At 51.7% G+C, this 23637-nt stretch overlaps 1 protein-coding gene across 4 annotated transcripts in view; it reads left to right on the top strand.

Moving 5' to 3' along the window:
* RALY (RALY heterogeneous nuclear ribonucleoprotein) overlaps positions 1–23637 on the top strand; it is a 111840-nt gene that overhangs the window by 30059 nt on the left and 58144 nt on the right. For 3 of the 4 annotated variants that reach the window (XM_088064612.1, XM_005532948.3, XM_014261459.2), the window contains exon 2: positions 9146–9224. The exons of the other annotated variant lie outside the window; for it this stretch is intronic. The gene's annotated coding sequence lies outside the window, so the exon portion shown is untranslated. The remainder of the gene's footprint in view (positions 1–9145; positions 9225–23637) is intronic. 4 annotated transcript variants of the gene reach the window in all.

The raw sequence follows: 23637 nt of genomic DNA, 5'->3' as shown, positions 1-23637 counted from the left end.
TGCCATCAGCCTTGAAAATCAAGTACCTGCTTATCCCAGAGCTCCAGCAGCATTCCTGTCAGAGGGATGTGGTTCCTTACAGCAGGACAGACCTTAACCCACGCACTGGAGTGCGAGTTGCAGACGGATCAGCTGCACTTACAAGCCTGGAGTTTTCATATTTTTGTAGCAGTTAGTGCTGAAATCACTCTTGCAGAAGAAACTGGGATATTATCCTTTCTTTACCTTGGAAGTTTGTCCTGCAGTGTGAAGGCTGGGCCAAATTTCTGTCAGCCCTGCAAGAATTTGGATATCAGAGGGGAGCCAAACATGGGACAGAGGGAATGATAACATGGCAATGAGGTTAAATCGACAGATAATTGATTGTTTTCAGTTCTGGTTTGGGTGTAAATCCATTGTGGTTAATGGAGGATGGCAAATTGAATTGAAGAGCCCTGTGTGGGAGGCTCAGCCTGGCACATAGCCAGTGCCAGACGCTGCTTGTGGTGTTCCCTTGGTGTTCCAGTGGCTCCATCCTGCTGTTGCTGGGGTTTTTATGCCAGGTGAGGGGAGCTGAGCTCTGACAGCTCCAGTCATGGACAGACTGCCCAGAGCAGCTGTGGCTGCCCCATCCCTGAGGTGTCCAAGGCCAGGTTTGATGGGGTTTGGAACAAGCTGGGATAGCAGAAGGTGTCCCTGCCATGGCATGGGGCTGGAAAGAGATTGTCTTAGATATCCCACTCATTCTGGGATGCTGTGATGGTTTTGTTGGAGCAGGCTTAGGGAGCATCCCTGTCCTTAGGACTGCCACTGCCAGCCATGAGGTTGCATCCCACTGCTTTTGGTGGTGGAAAATTTCCGTGGAAACCCCACTTTCCATGGACCTGTGGTGCTTTGGGCTGAGGAGGGGCGAGGCCCCACCTGTGGCAGGTGTGTCCAGGTGTGGTGGGAGCACTGTGGGCAGCACAGGGCAGCCCAGTCCTGCTCTGGAGTGCAACATCTCCCACTGGTAAAGGCTGGTGGAGAGATTTCCATCTTGGATCCCGCTGACCCTGAAGTTTGCTCACAAACCTTGATAAACCTGGATCGTGACTCCCTTCACCAGGGCCGTGCTTTCCATCCTTTGCCCTGTCCCTCTGCTCCTGCACATCACCCTGCTTTGTGCAGCAGCTAAAAATAATGGCAGGCAAGGTGTGAGGCTGCCTGGGGCAGGGGCCAGGGGCCAGCCCTGTGTGGAAACCAGACTCCTCCAGCTGCAGCAGCCTGTCCGTCACACAGGCACCAAGTGCCGGGGGCTCGGGCTCTCTCTGGATGCTCACTGGCTACAGAAATAAAAACAGGTTCTCTTCATGCCTCTTGCTAGCCTTGACTTTTTGGCTTGTCTCTGTATTTTTAGCCTCAGGACACTCTGTCCCCAGGGCTGGAGAGGACCTGCCTTGCCTCATGCCTTTCCTGACATGTGAAGCCAGCTCTCTCCCTTCCCTGCTCCCGATTTAGCAGAGGGGAGGGGGCAGTGCTGCTGCTTCCCACTGGCTCTGCTGCAACCCCAGCCCTGGGATGGGAGTATCCCTTTGTCCAGGAGTTTATTTATGCTACTGATGAATAAGATAGTTGTTTAGTGTGGGGGAAAAGGAGGCTCAGGGGGGACCCTCTGGCTCTCTTTAACTCCCTGACAGGAGGGGGCAGCCAGGTTGGTCTCTGCTCCCAGGTGAAAAGGGACAGGATGAGAGGAAATGGCCTCAGGCTGTGCCAAGGGGAGGTTTAGGTTGGAGATTAGGGAAAATGTCTTCCCAGAAAGAGTGGTCAAGTCCTGGAACACACTGCCCAGGGCAATGGTGGAGTCACCATCCCTGGAAGTGTTCAAAAAACATGTGGGTATGGGGCTTAGGGACATGGGTTAGTGGTGGGCTTGGCATTGTTGGACTCAATTATCTAAGAGGCCCTTTTCAGCTTTAATGATTGTGTGACTCCAAGTGAAGGGAAAAAAAACCCACACTTGATTACATTCAGCACATTGCACTATTTCTTTGTGTTTCACTGAGTGGGGGACAAATTTGGGAGTTTATTCTCTTTTATTTAAAAGCACAGAATGATTTAGCACAATGCAAAATGACATGTCACTTTGAATAAAGGTTCAAATGTTCTTCCATATGTGAAGTGCTGGGATGAGCACGACTCATGATGTGGTACCTCAGTCATGCCAAATCCACCTTGGCATCCTTCTCAGGTTGTGCAGCAGAACCCACCTTTCCAGGCAGCTCGGGTTATCCTAGTCCTGGCTTTGGAGCCTCCTCAGCATCTTCACCCTGGTCCTTGTCCCTGAGTTGGTTTGAGGGCTTTTCTCCTGTGCATGGCTCTGCAGGGCTCTCAGCGTCCCTGGGGCTGGAGCTGGCTGTGGGAAGGGCTCCAGGCTGGGTTGTACTTGGGCTGGAGCAGATGCCCTCGAGGTGCAGCTGGGCAGTAGCACAGGTCTGCTCCAGCCCTGCTCCCTGCAGTGTGAGCTGGGCTGGCATTGTCCTGCTGCCAGCTGTGCCAGCCTGGCTCTGCTGACGTGTGTCCCTGCGGGATTGTGTGACCTGTCCCCAGGGAGAGCCGTGCCAGGGCACGGGCTGCTGGAAGCTCTCAGCACCCCAGCTCCTGGCTGTGGAGACCCAGTTTTGGCTCTTCAGGAGGTCCCAAGGCGTGCAGCAAGGGGTGCTGGAGTGAGTCCCATCAGAGCTGTCCCTGCATTGCAGGCCCCACCTTGCAGGCAAACGATGCCTCAGGGTGGCTGAGGGTAATTATTTGGTCATTGAGATAAAAAGCAAGACAGAGCAGAGGCTGGGTGCAGGTTCCTCAGGTCTCTGGGGACATGGATCACTGCTGGGTGGTGCTTCTGCTCTGGGAAGCTCTGACAGGCTGAGCTCGTCCTTCTTGTCCTCTGCCAAGAGAGGGTGGTGTGGGCATAGCAGAGAATCATAAACCCCAGGATGGCTTGGGTTGGGAAGGGCCTTAAAGCCCATCCAGTGCCACCCCATCCATGGGCAGGGACACCTTCCACTGTCCCAGGGCTCTCCAAGCCCCATCCAGCCTGGCCTTGGACACTTCCAGGGATCCAGGAGGGATCCCAGGGCCTTGGGACTGTGCTGTTATCCAGCTGGGAGAAGGCACCATGTGCTGCACAAGGCTTAGCAGATCTTCATGAAAGCAGAACTATGTGCAGATATTTGGGGGACAGCCGTACAGTTCCTTGAAAGAGGCAGCTGCTGGATTTTCCTGGGCGTTATTCCCTGCCCTCCCTGTGCAACTGATGCTCCCCAGCCTCATCATTCCCTGTCCGAGTGCTGAGCTAAACAGCTGAGAGATTTTGTATTTTTTAATGGCTCTCTACTGTGCCTGAATTAATGGAAAAATGAACTGAAACCGAGATGAAGGTATTGAAGGGAGAGGATGACAAATTGGCTTTGGAGCATGGCAACAACGAGCACTGTCAGGGGTTCACGCACTGACCTTTATTAAACAGAACTGTGTGTAACAGATAAGAATATTTAACAATAATTAATGTCACATCAGTGCCGAGAACAAAATGACTACATCAAATGGGCAAGAAATCCACTGCAAATTACTCAAAAGAGAAATGTCAGCTCCTCCATATCTGCAACCTGCCTCATGCTGATGGGGCTGGAATGAGCCGGGAGGGCACACGAGGAGAGGAGCTATTAAAAATGATTTAGGGACTGGGTGATATGTGCAGGAATGGAAACAGCAGCAGCTCTGCTGGACCAGAGTCGTGTACAATCAAGCACCAAACCAAGCTGGTAATTGGGTGTGGGAGAAATGTGTACAAACCAATTATCCCCACTGCTGAAGTTGTGACAGGCTGCTCAGGGCTTCTCTTTCCTTTCCCGTCTGCCTCCGGGGTGTCCTGGTGTGCTGGGATTCAGCGGGCGCTGCCCTGCTCACTGAGCCCTCCTTCATGTTTTATAGACAGGAAAAAACATCTGGCTGGGGATGTTGAGAAGTTTTTCATTCCCTTTCCAAGCTGGGGTTATCCCAGCTCCCCAGGAGCTGTGGGGGTGTCTGGAGGCTGGCAGGGTGCTCCACAGGCAGGGGCAGTGCTGGGGAGGGATGCAGGGAAAGCAGCCGGGCTCCAGGGGATGCCTGGGACAGGGAGGGCACTCTGCCACCCCTGATTTCATTTCAAGATGAACGAGGGTCCATGGACCGTTCTCCAGTGTCATGACAGCACCAGCTGTGTGAGGAGGAGTTAACCCCTCCTGACCTGTCTCCTGCTGCAGAGCATCCCCTGGGCCTCTCACAGAGTCAGGAAATGGTTTGGGTTGGAAGAGACCTCAAAGCTCTTCCCATCCCACCCCAGCCATGGGCAGGGACACCTTCCACTGTCCCAGGCTGCTCCAAGCTCTGTCCAACCTTACCTTGGACATTTCCAGGGATCCAGGGGCAGCCACAGCTGCTCTGAGCACCCTGTTCCACTCAACCTGCTCAGCCCAGACATTGTGAGAATATTGGGAATATCCAGCTGGTGCACGAGTCTGGTGAAAAGCTTAACTGTCACTGTCAGACACAAAATGATTCACACAGACACAGCTCGAAGTGAGATGAAAGAAGAAGAAGGAATTTTATTTGTTCTTTCAGTATTTATAAGTTTTTGACCACAACCAGGGATTGGATAGTCAGGTTAACACCTTCCCAACCACACTGGCCATGACAGACATCCATCAAAAGGCAAATCTTTAATGGAATGTATGAACACCTGTGTTTATAGTTACTTTCCTGGGAAAGTGGCTGGAAATTATGAAAACAATATTGAAAGGTCTGATTCTCAGGGCGACACTTAACCAAGTCATATTTTTATTCTAAACAGACCTTTGTGTCCATACTACTGAATTATTTCCTCACCATAAATTCATGGCCACATCTGGAAAGTGTTACCAGCCTCAGTGGGTAGAGCACAGAGCTGGAGGCCAAGGTCATGAAAGGAGCCTGGGGAAGAGCCAGGAGCTGCTTCTGAATCCCTTGAATTTTTGGCTGGTACAGTAAAGGCCAGTGCTGTCACCCAGCCACAGTCCTGCTGCCCACTAATTAGTTTTGTTGTCAGCATTTTGCCAGTGGAAGGAGGCAGCCAGGTGCCTCTGGATCAGCCAGGGTGTGAAAAATGCCTTCCCAACTGGCCTGGTGACCTTCTGACAGCAGCAGAGAATTCACAGGCAGAAGGTAAAGATGTCAAGATATAAAATTAGGGACGATGGGGAGCTGTGTCTGCCCCTTGAAGTGAAACAGGAAACCCTATCCCTGCTCCCATCCTGGCCTGGGATGTGGTTTAGGGTTTCCTGTCTCTGTTACAGAAGTTGCTGCTGTTTGCCTCATTCGAGGCACATCCTGCTCCCAGCTGCAGCTCCTGCAGCAGGACAGTGTGGGAGAGAGGTGGGAGCAGAGCCAGCTGCCAGCACACTCCCTGAGCAGCATCCTGGCCCAAAAGCTCGGTCAGGAAAAGTGTCTGATGTGCTCAGTGGCAAAAGAAACCCAGCCCAAGGTGAGATGAGCAGAGAAGTGATAATTGAAGGATCAGCAGCCTGCCCATGGCAGGGAATTGGAACAAGATGATCTTCAAGGTTCCTTCCAACCCAGACCACACTGAGATTCTGTGAGTATGGATCCACAGGGGAGAAAACAGGACATTTAAACACCAGTTAAGACTGAAGCCAAACTGAGGTATTGCTTACAGTGAAAGGCTGTGACTTTGCATCAGAATACAGGAGCAGAGCTTTGGCAAAACAGGCGGTTAATTAAAGTGCAATAATTAAACGAGGTTCCTCCCTATTTTGTCTCCCATGAGAGGAGGTGCAGAAAAGGTACTTGTTAGAAAAATAGATTTAAATAAATCCATGGTGTTACAGATAACATCTGGAGAAGCACAAAGGGCAGAGACCTCTGCTGTGGTGTGTCAGGAGGAACTCTCACACTTCCAGCTGAGCCACTCTGCCTTTGGGTGAAGTCAGATGGTTTGGTTTCTCTGGTTTCCAGCCAGTCTCTCCAGTGTCTCCCAGTGCTCAGGGACCATGCTCACCCCCTGGTTTTATGCCCAGGAGAGGCTGGGGCACAATCAGATCCAAGCTCCCAGCTCCCATGGAAAGCTGGAGGAGTTCTCAGCACAGAGGGACACACGTGAGGATTCTGATTTGGGGCTTCTTCAGAAGGAAAAACCTTATCTGTGGAAGCTGTTTGGGGCAGGCTTGAGCCAGCTGAGCTGCCTTGAGTTCTGTAGAGACTCACCAGTGGTTCAAAAGATGAACTGCAGGTTTCCCTTTCCTTAGAACAAGGAGCAGAACATATCCATAAGCTCTCCTTGCAGTTCTTTGACTCAGCTCCCTGCAGGCCATCTGAAACCCTCGGTATTAAAGTGATTTATCACATCGCTCCTCTTGGTGCTGGAGCGTGGAGAGAGGGGCTGGGACACCTGAGGGAAAGCAGAAAGCTGTCCCACCTACCTTAGCTCCCGAGGCAGAAATCAGCACCCTGATGTCTCTTGGTCAGGGAATGGCTGGAGCTGTGGCAGAGGAGGTTGAGGTTGGATTTCAGGACAACTCTGGTCACCTGAACCTTGGCTGTGCTGATGATTTTCCCCTCTCCATCCTCAACACCAGCACCAGCCCTGCCCCACAATTTCCAGGACCTTTGCTCGGACCATTTCAAGGGCCATTCTCTTTCTTTCAAACCCCTTGGCTTCCTTGAGATGCCATTTCTTTTCACCCATTTCAAAAGTCAATTTTGCGGAGAAGTTTGAGTGGAGAGAGTGAGAGAGAACGCAAAGGGAGCAGGAGTTTTGAGGTTGCACCACCTGATTATCTCTGAGACACACTGCTGCTGTCAGCCCTTTTTATGCACATCCAGGGCTGGTGCCATCTCACACCTGCTCCACACTTGTTTTGAAATGACACGTCATTATGATAGGCACTGCAAAGATGGATCTTTATCCCCAATTAAATAGCTTTTCATTTCCTGCCCCAGTTGAGGAGCAAATCCCTGGAGAGCAGACTCTTTAATGAAGTAGGAGGTGCCTGTGAAATTAAAGGTGATCTTGTTTGCTGGAAATAAAATCAGTGCTGATTCCTGGTGTTTCCAGAACACTGGGCTTGTGTGTGATGCCGTGGGAGTGTTTCAGGTGATTGGAAGTGCTGATGTCAGGATCCCAGGTCAGATGTGAGAGCATTCCATGTGGGACGCTCAGAAATGTCTGGATCCCGCTCCAGCACTGGGCTTCACTTTGACTCTTCCCTTTTCCTGGGGTCCCCAGCTGATCCTGGTGTCAGTGGGACAGCCCTGGGAAGGGAGAGGAGCAGCCCTGGCCATCCTGCAGGGCCTTTTGGCTGGGCAGGAAGGGCACTTTTGGGAAATCCCTCCCAAACCCCATCTGTTTGCAGGTTCTCTGCCCTCAGCAGTCAGCAATGGGTATGGAATTGTGGCTTTTGGGAAATGAGGAGGTGTTTCTGTCAGGGTGTCCATCCCCAGCTGAGGAGGGGGTGCAGGTGAGGTGCTGGGGTGACACTGGCTGTGATCTGAGCCTGATGGGAGCCTGGACACCACATTCCAACCCCTCAGCTGTGCTGGGTGTGCTCCCTTTGCTGCTCCATCCACACTGAGCCCAGGGTGCAGAGTCCCTGCCTGGGGACGAGCCCTGCCTTTTTAAGGGTCTGTGATATATCTTAGTCAGGATCTGCACCGTTCCATCCCTTCTCCCCTCCTCCTGCTCCCTCAGAATGCCATCCAGCCCTGTGATTTATTGCTTTTCAACACATTTCCTTCGCTCTTGGAGAACTTCTGTTTAATTTTTATGCCCGTTATCATTCAGGGAGAGAAGGGAAAGGCTTGGGGAGCCCAGAGTGGAAATAAAGCAGCACATTTAATGCAGTTACTTCGTTCAAAAGATGCTGTATATTGGCAGAGCACTTCTGCATTGTGGGTTGAAGTGATTCTGCAAAAATTGTGGGATGGGGCACTCAGTGGATCCAGTCCAGCCTTGCAAGGGCTGGGCTCAGCTGCTTTTGCTGCCTGGATTCCATAGGAATCGCAGAGTAAAGGGGAATTCAGCGTGAGAGCAGGGAATGGCCTTGAACTGAAGGAGAGCAGATTCAGAGACTGGGAAGGGAATCCTCCCTGGGAGGGTGCTGAGGCCCTGGCACAGGGTGCCTCTGGATCCTCTGTATCCCTCTGGCTGCCCCTGGATCCCTGGAAGTGTCCAAGGCCAGGCTGGACAGGGCTTGGAGCAGCCTGGGATAGTGGAAGGTGTCCTTTTTTCAGCTCCCTTGATTTTGCTCCTGGTGAGGTTTTTCTGTGGCACCTTTTTGCTGCTTCCACTCCAGGTTATCAGTCAACTTCTTAGACCTCACCCAGGCTTAATTTAACATCCTTGGGGGCACAGAGAGCTGAGAATCTGTGCCCTGCACCCTTCCCTGTGAGGAGCTTCCCTGCACACCCTGTCTGGACCAGCCCCACTGCACCAGGAGCTTCTGAGTGACTCAGTCAAAAAATGCCTTAAAAATCCCTGCAGCTTCCACTTCTGAATCCTGGTTATGTCCTGGCACATCTCTCATGGTGGGCAGGTATCTCAGCCATGGCAGGGAAAGGAAAGACCCTTAATTTAAAGTTGCAGGAGGATTTGGGGCATCTCGGGGCATGTAGAGGAACTGACTTAAAGCAGAACATTTCAGTTTCATCAAGGAATAGTTTCAAGCTGGTCTAACCCAAAGCAAAATCTTCAGTTTCAAAAGCACATTTTCCAAATATTAAATAAATAAATAAACAAAACTCTGGAAAAGTTTTACTGTGGGATATTTCACTTGGAAGAAACTGTTTTTTCCCTGAGCCATCCTGACCAAGAATTCCTCTATCCTTGTCCTCTGCCAGCATTAGCCTGATGGAGCAGTTTTTGTGGGATTTCTGGTGCCTGAGCCAGCCTGAACCACCTCCCCAGTGCTCAGCCCTGGGAACACAACCACCTCTGTCTGCTCTGCTTCCAGCTCTGAGCTAAGCAGCTCAGAGTCTTAGCTCAGAAAGTCCCAGCTCTGATCCTTGCAGACAGCAGCAGCTTTGCTTCCCAGCACTGCACACCCTCACAGAAAGTCGTGGATTATCTGCTTACCCTCCCTCCATGTCCTGGTTCCTGCAGGGTGAAGAACCACAGAGAGGAGCTGCTCCTGCTCCGGGAACGGGGAGAGTGACAAAGCCCCAGAGCCCAGGCAGCCCTGGTGAGTGACTGTGTCTGTGCTCTTGGGGTGCTGGGAGAGATCCTTGTGCTTCCCTGTGGGGCACACAGCAGTGGGATCTGGGGCAGGAGATGAACTGTACGGGTTCTGGGCTCATTCTGAGGATTCCTCCCGTGGGAGCCTGCCGGGAGAGGCTGATTTTCCCTCACCCTGGCCTAGTGGGGGTGTTCAGGGAGTCAGAGATTGATGGATTTGCTGAGAACCTGCCCCTGGTGCTGTTGGGGATGGAGCTGGGATCTCTTTAACCCAGGCAGGTGCTGGAGTCACCATCCCTGGAGGTGTTCAGGGAAGGTCTGGATGTGGCGCTCAGCGCTGTGGTCTGGGTGACAAGGTGGTGTTGGCTTGGGCTGGATGATCTCAAAGGTCTTTCCCAGCCTCATTCTGTGGCTCTGTGACTGTGATTACACCCTGTGGGTTGTTCTGGACACGGGTTTGGGCAATATCCATCGCTTGTGTTGCTCCTAAAAGTTCTGTTTGCAGTTGGTGGAGGTGGGAGCGAGTGTGACTTGTGAGTAACCTGGAGGTGAGCTCTGCTCCTGACTCTGCTGGGCACATCCCAGAGCAAGGGGGGCAGCTGGGGGAAGTGCTGCCCCTGGGGAATGCTGTGTTTGGGGCAGGTAGAGGTGCTGTGGGGCTGGGGGGAGCCAGGGTTTGGTCACACCTCTGGAGCTGTCTCTGACAGGGGGAACAGAGCAGCCTCTGGCACTTGGGCTGGGAGGAAACATTTCCCGTGGTATTTCCTCGTTGGGGCTGTGTTTGTCAGTGCTTAGGTCGGGACAGAGGAGTTCCCCATCCCCAAAGAGGGTGCAGGGGTGTCCTCAGGCCACAATTCAGGAAGTTTTAACATCCCCCAGACCTAGCTTGGCCAGGGGGGCTGAGCTGAAATCACCTCTGTGACGCAGAGGTTTTCTGGAGGGATGGGGAAGGATTTGGGGATCAGGTCCAGTGTTAGCATGACCTGAGGGTTGGGAAATGCTGGCCTGGGAATGACTGTGGCTGTTGGAAACTTGCTGTGCTTCCTGAGCCGTGAGGTCAGGGAGGGCTGGAGCTGGGAGGGCTCTGCTGGGAGTTTCCTTGTGGGAAGAATGGATTAGCAGGACTTCAGAGCAGTGAAACCTGGAGTTTGCTTCAGAGAGGGTGAGGATTTCAGGGTGTCCTCGTTCTGTGCTCAGCTCATGGCAGGAGGATGCAGCAGTGTAGTTTTCAGCAGTGGATTTTCTCTTCCAGTTCCTGGGCAGATGCAAGAAAGCAGAAATTACAGATTAACAGAGTGGGTAAGGAAGGGACCTTAAAAACCATCCAGTGCCACCCTTGCCATGGGCAGGGACACCTCCCACTATCCCAGGTCACTCCAAGCCCTGTCCAGCCTGGCCATGGGCACTTCCAGGGATCCAGGGGTTCTCAGTTTCCAGTTCAGCAGGGTTTGCAGAACTTGTGTTTTAATTGGTTATCACAGTTGGAGTTTTCCTTTGGATATTACATAGAAGAGAGAAAAAACAAATGTGATGAGATAAAACTTCTTATCACAGAGGTAGGAGCTCTGCTGCTGTGTGATGGACCCCTGGAGATACCACACACAGTAAATAAGGATCTTATTTGGAAATCTAATCCAGGAAACTCCAAATAACAGCAGGGAAAAGATTCACCTGAACTTCTTCAAATCAAAATGAGGCAGTTGAGGGAGAAAGGGAACTTTGGTTTGATCAGATTTGTCTATAACCATTTTCTGTTCCAGCTCAATGTACCTGCCCGTGGTGGTAGTGAGGATATTTTGACACAAAATATTCTGGTACATGGGTAGATTGAATAAATGACCTGACTAAAAACCCTTTCCTGCATTGACTAAGGCAGCCACTATACCCTAATTCCATAGACCAGGATTTAACTCAGCAAATGAAATTGTGGGATTCAGCAGCACTGAAGAAACATTTTTACTGTTTTTACCATTTACTGGATTTCTACTATTGAAGACATTTTTACAAAGAACGCTGCCAGAAATTTTTCCAAGTTTTGTTTTGGCTCTTGGCATATTCAGTAGAGCTTTGAAGTGTGGACCTTTCTTTTTGTACGAGGTATTTCCTGTAAGTGGAGGGAATTGTCTTTTATCCAGCAAGTTCTTCCCTATCTCAGGACTCCTGAGCCCCTGAACACTGCTGGCTGATTATTTCCTCTTCCATTTTTCACTTTTCCCTGCACTTTCTGGTGGCACACAGAATAAAAGTAGATTCCAGAAGGAGCTGCTGAGCTCCCTGTTCCTTGGGAAATATTTCAGTGGGGAAATATCTGTCATTCAGGCAGTTAGAGAAGAACACAGAGAGTGACTGAAGAACAAGGAAGGCTGATGAAAATGCCCATTATTCCAGGAATGCAGGGGAAGTGTTGGAAATAGCTGTTATTGAGTCCATCCTTGCAGGGCTGGGAGTGCCCCGTAATGAGAGGACAGGAGGAGCATCCTTGGGTGGCTCAGCAAAAACGGGATGGCTGAAATTTTCTGCATATCTCAGAAAAGCCTGGGGTGCAGGGGGCCAGCAGGGCTCTGAGCACAGATAAATCCAGGCTCTAATCACCTGCTCAGGTCGTTATCAGCTCGGGCAGTTCTGTCTGGCCAGGATTAGGGGGGCACTGGCGGCCCTTTAAGCTACGATCTGTGGTGACCTTCTTAGCACCCCGTGGGCCAAGGAAGGAAGGGATGTAACAGCTTCTTAATTTAGAGAACACCGGGTCAGGAGGAGGTTGCAGATCCTGGAAGCTGGTGGGGGCAGGAGCTGGGAGGGGCTGCAGTGTCCAGGGACCCTCACAGGGCTCATGGTCGAGCCTGAAAATGCCAAACTCTAGGACTGAGTTCCCCTCTGTGCCTGAGGTGCCTCTGCCAGGGAATGGGTGGTTGCATCACTCAGGTTGGAACTCATTCCAGAGGCTCCACAGGAGTTGTGAACCATCAGAAACCAGGCTGAGGAGGGCACAAGCAGAAATTCCCCCCAAATGCACTCTCCCCAGTCTTTATCTGCTGTAAAAAGAATTCAAAGATACAAAAACAATAATTCAAAGTTAAAACTCATGTTGTAAGTAGGCTCCCAGGAAGGATTGCCCTTGTCTGTGCTGGGAATGATCTCATGGCACGTGCAGTAATTGGGAGTGGTTGGCTGGAGCATGTTCCCAAGGGTCTGGAGGAGGTTTTGGCTGGAGCAGGCTCACTCCTGTCCCATGGGAATGGGCTGTGGAGCCCACCTGGCAAAGGCTGCTTGGGAGGAGAGGTTTCCTCACACAGAGACCCCAGTCCCTGACCACTCTGCAGGGAAGCAGAGGAGTCTGGGGATGTTCTTGGCACACAGTCTGTAGTGAAAGCAAAGCACAGAATCCTTTGGGATTGGAAAGGACCTTAAAGCCCATCCAGTCCCACCCCTGCCATGGGCAAGGACGCTTTCCACCATCCCAGAGTGCTCCAAGCCCCGTCCATCCCAGCCTTGGACACTGCCAGCATGAGGGGTTGTTTTGGTTGAGGATGACTGGGGGATGATCATTCAGTGTTTGCACACAGCAGGAGCGGGGTCTGCAGGCTCAGCCCCTGGTGTTGTCCAGCTCTGAAGTTCTCAGGGATGGAGCCATCCCCTCCCAGTGCCTGTGGGAGCTGAGCTGGGCTGGCTGGGAGTGGGGACCCAGGCAGTCCCAGTAAAGGATCAGGTTTTCCAGTGACAGCCAAATGCTGACACACCGAGCTGCCACTCTTGACACTGGAACCTTCTGAGCTGGACACTGCTGGATGGAGCTGCTAATTAACCCTTTATAAACACCCTCATGGCTCTGTCCCTGGGCTTACCTGAGCTTTTAAATAAGCAAATGAACTGCCTGAAGCTCTCAGCTCTGCCAAGTGATGCAGGACAGGACCCTCTGCTCAGGACCTTGATGGTGCAGTCTGAGAGTGGAAGGCTGTGTGGCTCAGCTGTCACCTGCAATCTGGGAAGAGCAGAGTGTGTTGGGTGTTATTTAAGGGCTGTAAGGCTGAACAGAAGATCAACAGAATCATGTTTGATCCCTCAAACACCAGTTCCCACAGCAGACATGATCCAGTGCGTTGCACCTCATCTGCTTGGGGATGTAAAACCTGGAGAAGCAGCAGAAACTCGAGCACGTGTGTAATTGTTAACCTGCACATTCAGGCAAAGCTGTCATGCTCCAAGAAAGCCATGGGTTAGAAAGCACCTTCCTAAGCCACTGATTCATCTCTAGAGCTGAGCTGGTTTTCTGTGATCAACCCAAGTGTTTGATTCTTTTAAGAGCTGAGCAAGTGATTCTTAATGAGCAGTCGGTTTTCTGCAAATCTCGATCTTACTGAAATATGATGTCGATTTAAATCATCCAGCTGGGGGATTTTTGGTTTTCTTTTTTCATTCCTGCGTTTCCTTTTTGAAATCATCTGTTTCTCAGAACCTCTCAAGACTTGGAGGTTAATTCAGATTAAGGTTGTGCATGGATGGAAAATGTAAAATCTTTTCCCAAATAACTGCTTGTGCAAACACCAGGCAGATGATGGCACAAATCCCTTCTTCTGCTGTTCCTGTGCTAAAACTTTGGATGAAAATATTGGCAGAATGTCCTCTCCTGACTGGGTGCAGCTTTGTCCTCACTTCTGGAGCTGAAATGTGAGTCAGAAAGGAGGAAATCAAGGGGGTGCCTTAAAATGAAAGTACAAAAATAGATCTCCCTGCACGTCTTTTCTCAGCTTCCCCTTACAAGGCTGCACTGACGTGTGCTGGATGGGGTATGACGGCTCTGGCCTTGGCAGATGCATCAAATATGACATGTGAGCACGGGTTTTAGGGATTTTTTTAAGGAGACAAATAGGGGTTAGCAAGAAATGCAGAAAAAATAAACAGTGAGGTGGCCACAGTCCTTCATCTCTAGGAATCCAGGCCTGAGATTTGCTTCCAGCTCGGCCTGAACTGGAGATTTCAGGAAACAAGCCAAAAAGTTGCTTATTTTGCCATTTAATCATCAAATGTGCTGCTTCCCTGGGGCACTGGCCTTTCACAGGCAGTGCTGTGACAAAAGATGTGGTGAAACATAAGGGACCCAGTGCTGGCTGGAGAGGTTGGGCTGTGCCAGGCAGAGCGTGGGAGATGATACCACAGCCCCTGTGTTTGGGATGAGCTGTCTGAGGTAGGCTGTTGGGGTTCTTTTCTGCTAAAATCCTTTTTTTAATTTCCTCCTGAGGGTGGAGGTTCCATTGGAAAGACAGGGTCAGTGGATCAGTGAGGCTGTTCCCCCTTCCCCGGAGAGGGACACGAAGGGACCGTGGCAGCCTCAGTCTCTTGCCTGTTTTTCCTGTTGTAATGGGGAAAAGCCTTGAAATCAAACCTTGTTTCATTCCCCCACATCTTTCCCTACGAGCCTGGGTTTGCTGTGCTGTGGGGAATCAGGACATCTGCACCCTGTTCACCTCCCAGGGGGTATCTCCTCAGAACCTTGGAATCATTACAGGTGGAAAGGACCTCCGAGACCACGGAGTCCAACCCTTAACCCAGCACTGCCGAGATCATCGCTAACCATGTCCCCAGGTGCCACACCCACGTGTGTTTTGGATACTTCCATGGATGGTGACTCCACCACTGCCCTGGAGCAGCTTCTTCCAATGCCTGACCACCCTTTTAATGTATAAATTTTCCCCAATATCCAATCTGAATCCCCCCTGGCACAACTTGAGGCCGTTTCCTGTTGTCCTGTCCCTTGTTCCCTGGGAGCAGAGCCCAGAGTTGTGGAGAGCCAGAAGAAATCCCCCCTTTTCCCCACTTTTTATATCACAGCTTCCCTGAGCCTGTAGGAATGGGGTGCAATGAACCATCCCTTGGCTTCCCACAGTTCTGATCAAGGAGAAGTTTGTCAGGGCAGGGAGAGGTTTGTGGGCCACTGAGCTTTCTCTGATGTTGTTAATTATCCATCATTTCTTGCCCTACTTTCCCTACCAGCCTTCCCTGCCTGCTCAGTGTCCCCTGGGAAGGTCCTTGTGCTTCTTCTGGGCTGGGTGGCTCAGCCCCACAGAGATGTTCTGAGTCTGTTCCTTGTCCAGCTCTGCCTGTCACTGTCTGTGCCTTGATCCTCCTTGTACTCCTCCTGCTAGATCCAAAAAGTCTGCTGCATTCTTTTTTTTTTATTTTTCCCCATCTTCTTGTCATAGCTTTGAACGCCTTTATTATTCCTTCTTCCCTCCTCTGGCAGAGGTGTCTCTGCTTATAATCTTCTTAGCACTGAGGCAGCCTGTTCATTTCAAAGAAAGCTGCTTTAAAGGCAGGTGTGAGCCAGACTTGGCCGATTCTTTCTTTTCCCCTGTGGCTTGAAGGGCCTGAAAATATTCCTGTAATCATTTCACAGAATCCCAGAATGGTTTAGGTTGGAAGGGAGCTTAAAGCTCCTCTTGTTCCACCCCTGCCACGGGCAGGAACACCTTCCAGCGTCCCAGGTGATGCAGGGAATGGATCACCAGGCTTTGGGCTGACCCGTGCAGCTCCTGGCTGATGGACACGGGACACAGATGGGACTTCTGGCAAGTTCTGCTCCTGCCATGCTCGAGTGAGGTCCCTGAGCTGTTCTCTCTCCACCCAGCCCCTCTCCAGCTCCCAGCTCGTGGCACTCCTGCGTTCTGAGGAGCAGCTCTGGTGTCCAAGGACAGTGCAGGAGGGAAGCAGGGTGTCCCCTGTTCTCTCCAGCCCTGATGGGACCCAGCAGGGATGTGGGAGTGAGGCTGTGCTTGTCCTGCAGCCTCAGCCACGTCCTGCCCGTCCCCCCAGGCTGCAGGAGGCAGTGGGGTCACCCCACAGATGGGCTGGGCTGGGCTGTGGCAGCCAGGGCCGGTGGATTCTGCTCAGGAGCTGGGGGATTCCTGCAGGGATGGCTTCAGGGGGAGCCCTGGGGGCAGCCAGCTCCAGTCTGCCCCCTCACCCCTCCCTGTATCTGTGCAGACACCCCTGAACACAGCCAGGGAATTGTCCCCTCTGCCCACCCTGCAGAGGGACAGGGGACTCAATACCCTGCTGCATTTTGGCTGCAAAAGCCAAGGAGTGGAGTTTGCTATGCCAGCACCTCCTTCTGCAGGAGACTTATCTTCCCTGAGGCTTTCCTGCTTCTCAGAGTCTGGAAATGCATCTGTATTGTTTACCTGACCCTCCCATGTGGTCACAGCCTTTACAGCCTCTGCCTTGGCTCCTATTCCACTTCCCAAAGCCTCTTCATTGCCTGACTCCTCTAATCCTTCCAGGAGCACCCATGTTTTATGCCTTGGTTATGCCTCCCTTCCTTTTAATTAATTTTTCACTCGTCCCTGTTGCCCTTTTTGATTTAATTTATTGCTCACTAGCCATCACAACACCTGGGCAAGCCTTTAATTTATCTCTTCCTGTGTCCCTTGCCCCCCCTCTGTCCTCTCCCATTATTGATTTCTCCAGTTTGATTTCACCCTGTGCTTGCCAGCATCATCTCCCACCCTTCCCTCCCACTCAGAATTGCTTGGATGAGTTTTCCCCCCCATTTGCTGCATTGTAATTCCTGGCCCAACAAGGCTGGGATTGCTGCTTGTTGGATCCCCTCCTTTGCTGGGGTTTGGCTTCCACCCCAAATGTCCCAAAATTGACTCTGTGTAATTCCCATCCCATTGCTGTGATAAGGAAAAAGCTCCTTTCCCAGTGAGTCTCATCCAGATGGAAGGGGTTGATGGCCATGACCTGGTGTAGCTTCTGTGCTGAGGTTCCTGCAGGCAGGGAGGTGTTCCAGGGGCTGGGCTGGGCTCTGCTTGGTTCCAGCTCTGAACAAGGAGGGAGCTCTGTGCCCCCAGCAGCTCTTTATTCCTGCCATTATCCTGGAGATGAGGATGTGCAGCTGAACCTGCCCTGGGGAGCCCTGGCTGCTCCCAGCTCAGCTCTCCTGCTGCTCTGAAGCTTTTTCCTGGTCTGCATTTAAACAGCGAGGAAATTTTGGAAGAGGGAATAAATTACTTTTCTTCTGTCTTTTAGCTGCCCTGTGGCTGCCACAGCCCAGCTCCCCAGAGCTCAGACAAAGAGGGAGCCCCTGCTTTGCTCCATGGCTCTGAGGAATTGAGGGCTTTTATTTGCCACCATAAATGGTCCATTTACTTACAGAGCAGTCCCTGCCATTACCACGATGGCTTTGGAAAGCACATTACTGCAGATATTCAGGTTGTTTTGTCATTTGTGGCCATGTGATTTACAAGTTGAGACCACAAGTGGGAAAAAGGGGTCAGAGGATGGGAGCCATGTGTTTGTTAAAAACACACAGCAAGGCAAGATCATGAGCTATTACCTGCTCCCCTGTAGAACAGGCACAAAACACAGCAGGCTGAGGCTCAAAAGAGTGGGTATCTACATAGTTCCCTGTTCCTGCTAAAAAATACTTTGGTTAGAGCTGTGCTCATATATGGGATTTTCATTTCCATGGGGTCTTGTGTATCTGAGCTGGTTCTGTCTGATGGAGGAGCAGGGTGGGGCTGCAGCTGGCTCTGGCAGTGGATGTGATTGGATATGTCGTGTCCTTTGGATATTGGGAAAGGTTCTTCTCCCACAGGGCACTGCCCAGGCTCCCCAGGGAATGGGCACGGCCCCGAGGCTGCCAGAGCTCCAGGAGCGTTTGGACAGCGCTGCCAGGGATGCCCAGGGTGGGGTTGTTGGGGGGTCTGGGCAGAGCCAGGGCTGGGCTGGGGGATCCTGGGGGTCCCTCCCAGCTCAGGACATTCCCTGATTCCATCATTCCACCTCCTGGCTCCCAGGGCATCAAACTGGTAATTCCTTGAGTGTAACAGCCCTGGGATATTATCAGCATATGGAAAATGAGGAAGTACAACAGGCATTGCATGGATCATGGAGAGCTTAGAGGATCTCAGAGGCACCAAGGGACCATCATTGGTTTAAAGTTGGTGGTTGGTTATAAGTACCTGGAGTTCCACACTGAGGTATTGGCGTGGTTAGATTTGGTGAGGGAATAACATGGGGGAACTGTAGGATGGCCTGGAGGAGCTGGCTAGGCACTCAGCAGAGGTGTGTGGGAAACATGGGAACTTGCTCATTCCACTGATTTTATTCTATTATCTCTCTTTTATTCTTTTCTCTTCCTCATTCTCCCTATTTCCCATTCTTCCCTCTTCAGCTGGGTTTAACACTGCAGGTGGGATCACCCTATAACTCCTGAAGGTAGGTCAGTTCCCTGATGCTGTCAGGGAAATCTGTGGGTGTCTGGGAGGTGCTGACCCTTTTTCCAAATTAAGAAGCTCTCCTTGTCCATCATTGACCATTTTTATCAATGCACAAGCAAAGGAGACCAGCTCCCTTCTCCCTCTGCCTCCAGCTACAGAAATATCCTTTTTTCATGTAGGAACAGCCCCCCATGATATCCATCCTTACCTTGCCTTGCTTTTTACAAAGGTGTGGTGTGATAGGAGAAGGGGGAAGGGCTTTAAGCTTGAGGAGGGCAGGGCTGGATGGGATATTGGGCAGGAATTGTTCCCTGGGAGGGCAGTGGGGCCCTGGCACAGGGTGCCCAGAGCAGCTGGGGCTGCCCCTGGATCCCTGGAAGTGTCCAAGGCCAGGCTGGAGGGGCTTGGAGCAGCCTGGGACAGTGGAAGGTGTCCCTGCCCATGGTAGGGGTGGAATGGGATGAGCTTTAAGGTCCCTCCAAGCCAAACCCTTCAAGCAGTCCATGGCAGAGCACTTTGCAGCACTTGGGGGAGGATTTGTTTCCCAGCTGTCAAAGGAAACCTTTAAAGAAGCTGGAAACCATTTGGGGATCAGTCAGTGACACAGTTTGAGGTTCAAAGTGAGACTCCAACTTGAGCAAACTCAAAAACTGGAGAGGAAAGCTGTACTTTAATGATAGACTTCAAAGAGGGGATCCTGCTCTGTGTTTTGTGAAGATTGTATGGAGACAGTAGCTGACAGACAAGGATGTGTTTGGATCTGTTTGGATAATTTATCTTCTATTGTGAACTGTAGTTCTTTTGTGAAACACCCCAGGCCCCTCGGTGTGGTGATTGATTCAATCCATCTGCCTTCCCCTGGGAATGACACCTCTTCCCCCTCTCCATGGGCTCTCTGCAAACAAGGAGCTATAAATAAACACCAATATCTCTGTTTGCAGGGGGTGGGAAGCTGCGCTGGAGCTTTGCCTTTGTACTTGTAAATAAAAACAGGCAGGTAAGAGATGCTCCAAGCCAAACCCAGGCAGAAATTGGGAGCACACATAGATGCTGCTTTGTGGCACATGAAATCTGCAGAACTGTAAAATCAGGTGATATTATTTTGTAATTTGAGGAAAAAGTGCGAAAGGGATGGAGAGTTTTTGATCTGAACCCAGGCAAGTCTTTCAGTGAACTTTTTCTTTCTCGTGCTCACAAGCAGAGGATAAATGCTGGAGTTTATAGTGCTGGGGGTCCAGGTTTGATGGACTCAGTGATGCACTGAGAGGGGTGGGGGAAGCTGCACTTGCCTTCCCTGGCTGTGGAAATTCTGCTGAGACCCATCTGCAAGGAGATTTGGGGAAGAACCTTCCTCCTGTAGGGTCCTGGTGCCTGGGTGGTGCCTCCTGAGTGATGCAGGGAGGAATTGAGGGCTGGACACGGTGTAGCAGCGTTCATTGGAGCTGCTGGGAAGTTGAAGGGCAATCTAAAACTCAGCTGAATTTCAGCTTTAGGACTCCGTGGTGAAGGAATTCCCACAGGTACAGGTACAGCTCATGGGCACACTCAGCATGGGAAGCGTGTCCAGGGAAGGGAATGGAGCTGGGGGGACTGGAGAATTCCTGAGGGATCTGGGAAAGGGGCTCAGCCTGGAGAAAAGGAGGCTCAGGGGGCCCTTGTGGCTCTGCACAATCCCTGGCAGGAGGGGACAGCCGGGGGTGTCAGGCTCTGCTCCCAGGGAGCAACAGGACAAGAGGAAATGGCCTCAATCTCATCAGAGGAGGTTTAGGTTGGATATTGGGAATACTCCTTCCCTGAAAGGCTGGTCAGACATTGGAACAGGGCAGTGGTGGAATCCCCATCCCTGGGGGTGTCCAAAAAATGTCCTTGGGGACTTGGGTTGGTGCTGGGCTTGGCAGTGCCAATGGGTTAGTGGTGGGACTCAGGGATCCTAAAGGGCTTTTCCAATGATTCTGTGGTTCCATGAACCTGGAGGATGAGGCTCTCATCCCGCTCAGAGCCAGCTGCAGAGCTCCTGGTGCTCAGTTAAGAGCTGTTCTGTCACTCTACAGAGCAATTTTTCTAAGAGAAATGACCCCAGAGAATGATTCCCTGAGCTTTTCTCTACAGCACTGCCATTTCTTCCTCTTGAGCGCTTTTCCTCAGAGCTCTTTCCTTGGTGAACTGTGATCCATAGAACAGGAGCTCCATCCCAGAGCCACATGTGGCAGGAAAATCCTTCACCATCTCCTACCAACAGTGATGGAATGTCGGCAGAGAGCCCAGCTGCTCCCTGCTGCCCTTTCCATCCTGCCCTCCAGACTCCCAAGGGTGCATCCAGGGAGGGATGTCCCAGCCCTGGCCTCAGGACCCAGCTGCTCTCAGCTCCTCCTGCATGCTGAAGTGTCCCTGGACACTCTGGGGCCAGCACAGCACCTCACAGGGAAGGAGAAGTGTCCTGTGTCATGAGGGCTGCACTGGAAACCATTCCTGAAGGGGGATGGAGCTCCTGCCTCTGGCCCTTCCTGGGAGCCCCCTCCAGAGCTTGGGGGATCAGGGAGTGTCCTGAGGGCTGATCCCAGAGTCCCTCTGCCCTGAAAGCCTCTCTGGGACTGGTGCTGCAGCAGCTCCAAGGGTGTCTGTGATTGTGGAGTCATGGAATCATGAATGGCTTTGGAAAGGCCCTTAAACCTCATCCAGTGCCACCCCTGCCATGGGCAGGGACACCTTCCCCTGTCCCAGGCTGCTCCAAGCCCCATCCAACCTGGCCTTGGACACTTCCAGGGATCCAGGGGCAGCCACAGCTGCTCTGGGCACCCTGTGCCAGGGCCTGCCCACCCTCACAGGGAACAATTCCTGCCCAATATCCCATCCATCCCTGGCCTCTGGCACTGGGAGCCATTCCCTGTGTCCTGTCCCTCCATCCCTTGTCCCCAGTCCCTCCCCAGCTCTCCTGGAGCCCCTCTAGGCTCTGGCTGGGGCTCTGAGGTGTCTCTGGAGCCTTTTCCTCTCCAGCCTGGCTCCAGAGCAGAGGGGCTCCAGCCCCTGGAGCATCTCCATGGCCTCCTTGCCACTTGTTCCAACAGCTCCATTTCCTTCTCACGCTGGGCTGGAGGCAGCTCTGAGCTCACCTGAGCTCTGAATCTCCTCCCTTGAGGTGCTGATGCTTCATGCTACAGAAGCAGGGCACTACTGCACCTGAAACCACTTGTGGTGGGCTCAGTGAGACCTTCCCACACGTGAACTTCCCCTGTCCCTCACTGCCCGTGCTCTGCTTCACCTCATTTCACTTGCAGAATTTTCCAGAGTGCCTGCAGTGATCCCGCAGTCCCACGGGATGTTTGTGCTTCTGTGCCTTCATCCTCTGCATCCTCTGTGTGCACTCAGTGCCAGGGCTGCTGTGCTGGTGCAGAGGAGCTGTTCCCAAACTGGGATAACATCCCCTGCATTCAGCTGACTTGCATTTCCTCCTTATCCTTGGTATTAATCCCAAACTTGCAGAATCACCAGGTATTAGGATTTGATAAAGACGCTGCTCTTTGTGTGACGAGCCAGCTGATGGAAGTCTTAATACTGCAGGTGGTGAGCTGCCAATCCATCTAAAGCCAGGCTGCATTAGCACCCTGGGATCAGAAATATCCCTCCTGATAGCGGGAAGATCCCTGCAAGGGAGAGTTGGGGAAGCTGAGTGCGTTGCCTCTGTGCCTGGGCTCGTGTGTGAGCGCTGGCTGCGGCTGAATCTGCCCAGTGTGGCACATCCAGAATGGCTCCTGTCCATGGATGTGGCTGGGAAAGGCAGAGAGAGAGCAGCATCCTGCTCCCATAAGTGTCAGGCTGCAGGGGAAGAGACAGGAGGAGGGACAAAGCTGAGGGAGCTGGTTTGGGTTGTGTCTGCAGGATTAGGGGGACTCACTCCCTGTTCCTCCATCGTCCTCCAGATCCTTCTTCCCTCACCATCCTCTCCCTTCCCTGGTGTGAGACAGGGCCACAGCCCCCTGGTCAGAGTGGGGTCCTGAGCCTCCCCAGGGTGTGGGGACCCTGCCTGGCTCAGGGATCCCATATCCAGACCCTTTCCCAGGGCAGGGAAAAGGTTGCCTGGGATATCTGAAGTGTGATTTGGGCTGGTAACTACACCACAGCTATCTTAGTACCAAAAACCTGCTTTCTGTTGGGCCACTTCAATTTTCCAGTTCTAGGAATTACCAAGAACATTCAGCAGGATACAAAACATGTAATTTATAAAATGAAACCGTTGTAGTCATGGTGGACAATAACACTTTCAGAAAATCCTTTTTTTCCCCTTCTCTCACTGTAATTCTCCACAGTGACCAGGCTGGTTTTCCCCACCTGGTTCCAAAAAGCAAACACAGCTTAGCTCAAGGTAAATCCTGCTCATCCCTCCAGGGTTCATCATCCCTTAGCCCTGTACAGATCCATCACTTGTCTGGTGTTTCAGGAGCCCAGCTGAGAGGAAAGGCTGGGAGGAAGGATGGGCTGCTCTAAAAACCCCAGCTGTGATGATGGAGCAGCATTCCATGTGGTGGGAGCAGTCTGGGCAGAGCAGATAGAGGATAAATACAGAATGTATTCTATAAAGTAACTTGATTCTCAATTAGTACCCTAATTTCCCCTTTTTTTTTAATTATTGACTCCAAAATTACCGAGCTGAGTTGCAAATGCCGTGGAATATAAAAAGGAAGGAAGGACTTTTTATTGACATTTCAGAATTACAAATTATATTTGTTGTGAAAAAGTGAGAGACCGTCTGTTTAATTGGTTGTAGGATGCAATTTGTGAGCACTTAGGTAAGAAAAATGCAGCTATCTAGGGGATCATTAAAGATCCCTTTCCTCTGAGTCAGCAAAGCTCAGAGCTGGGGAGAAAGCAGATCTATATTCCATAAAATTCAGGGTAACAAGGAGCTCTATCCAAGGGATTGCTCTTGGCAGGGAGGGAGGTGGGATGGACAGAGAGGAACAGAAAGTTTGGGGACCCAAAAAGAAAAAGCAGAGGATCTGCTGGCTCAGTCCTATTCCATATTCCCTTCTGGAATGTGGGGTGAGCCCCCTGGGTCAGAGGAAGTTTCTGGCTGCAAACAGAAAATAAAATTTGGGATTCCTCTAATGGTTTTTAGCTTACAGAGGGTAGATTGAGATGGGATATTGGGCAGGAATTGTTCCCTGTGAGGGTGGGCAGGCCCTGGCACAGGGTGCCCAGAGCAGC

This window comes from Pseudopodoces humilis, chromosome 19 (assembly GCF_049639895.1).
Source record: "Pseudopodoces humilis isolate 2021_Gansu_Grassland_sample_001 chromosome 19, ASM4963989v1, whole genome shotgun sequence".
Taxonomy (NCBI): Eukaryota; Metazoa; Chordata; class Aves; order Passeriformes; family Paridae; genus Pseudopodoces; species Pseudopodoces humilis.
The sequence above is the reverse complement of the archived record's forward strand: the minus strand, read 5'-3'. Positions and strand labels throughout refer to the sequence as shown.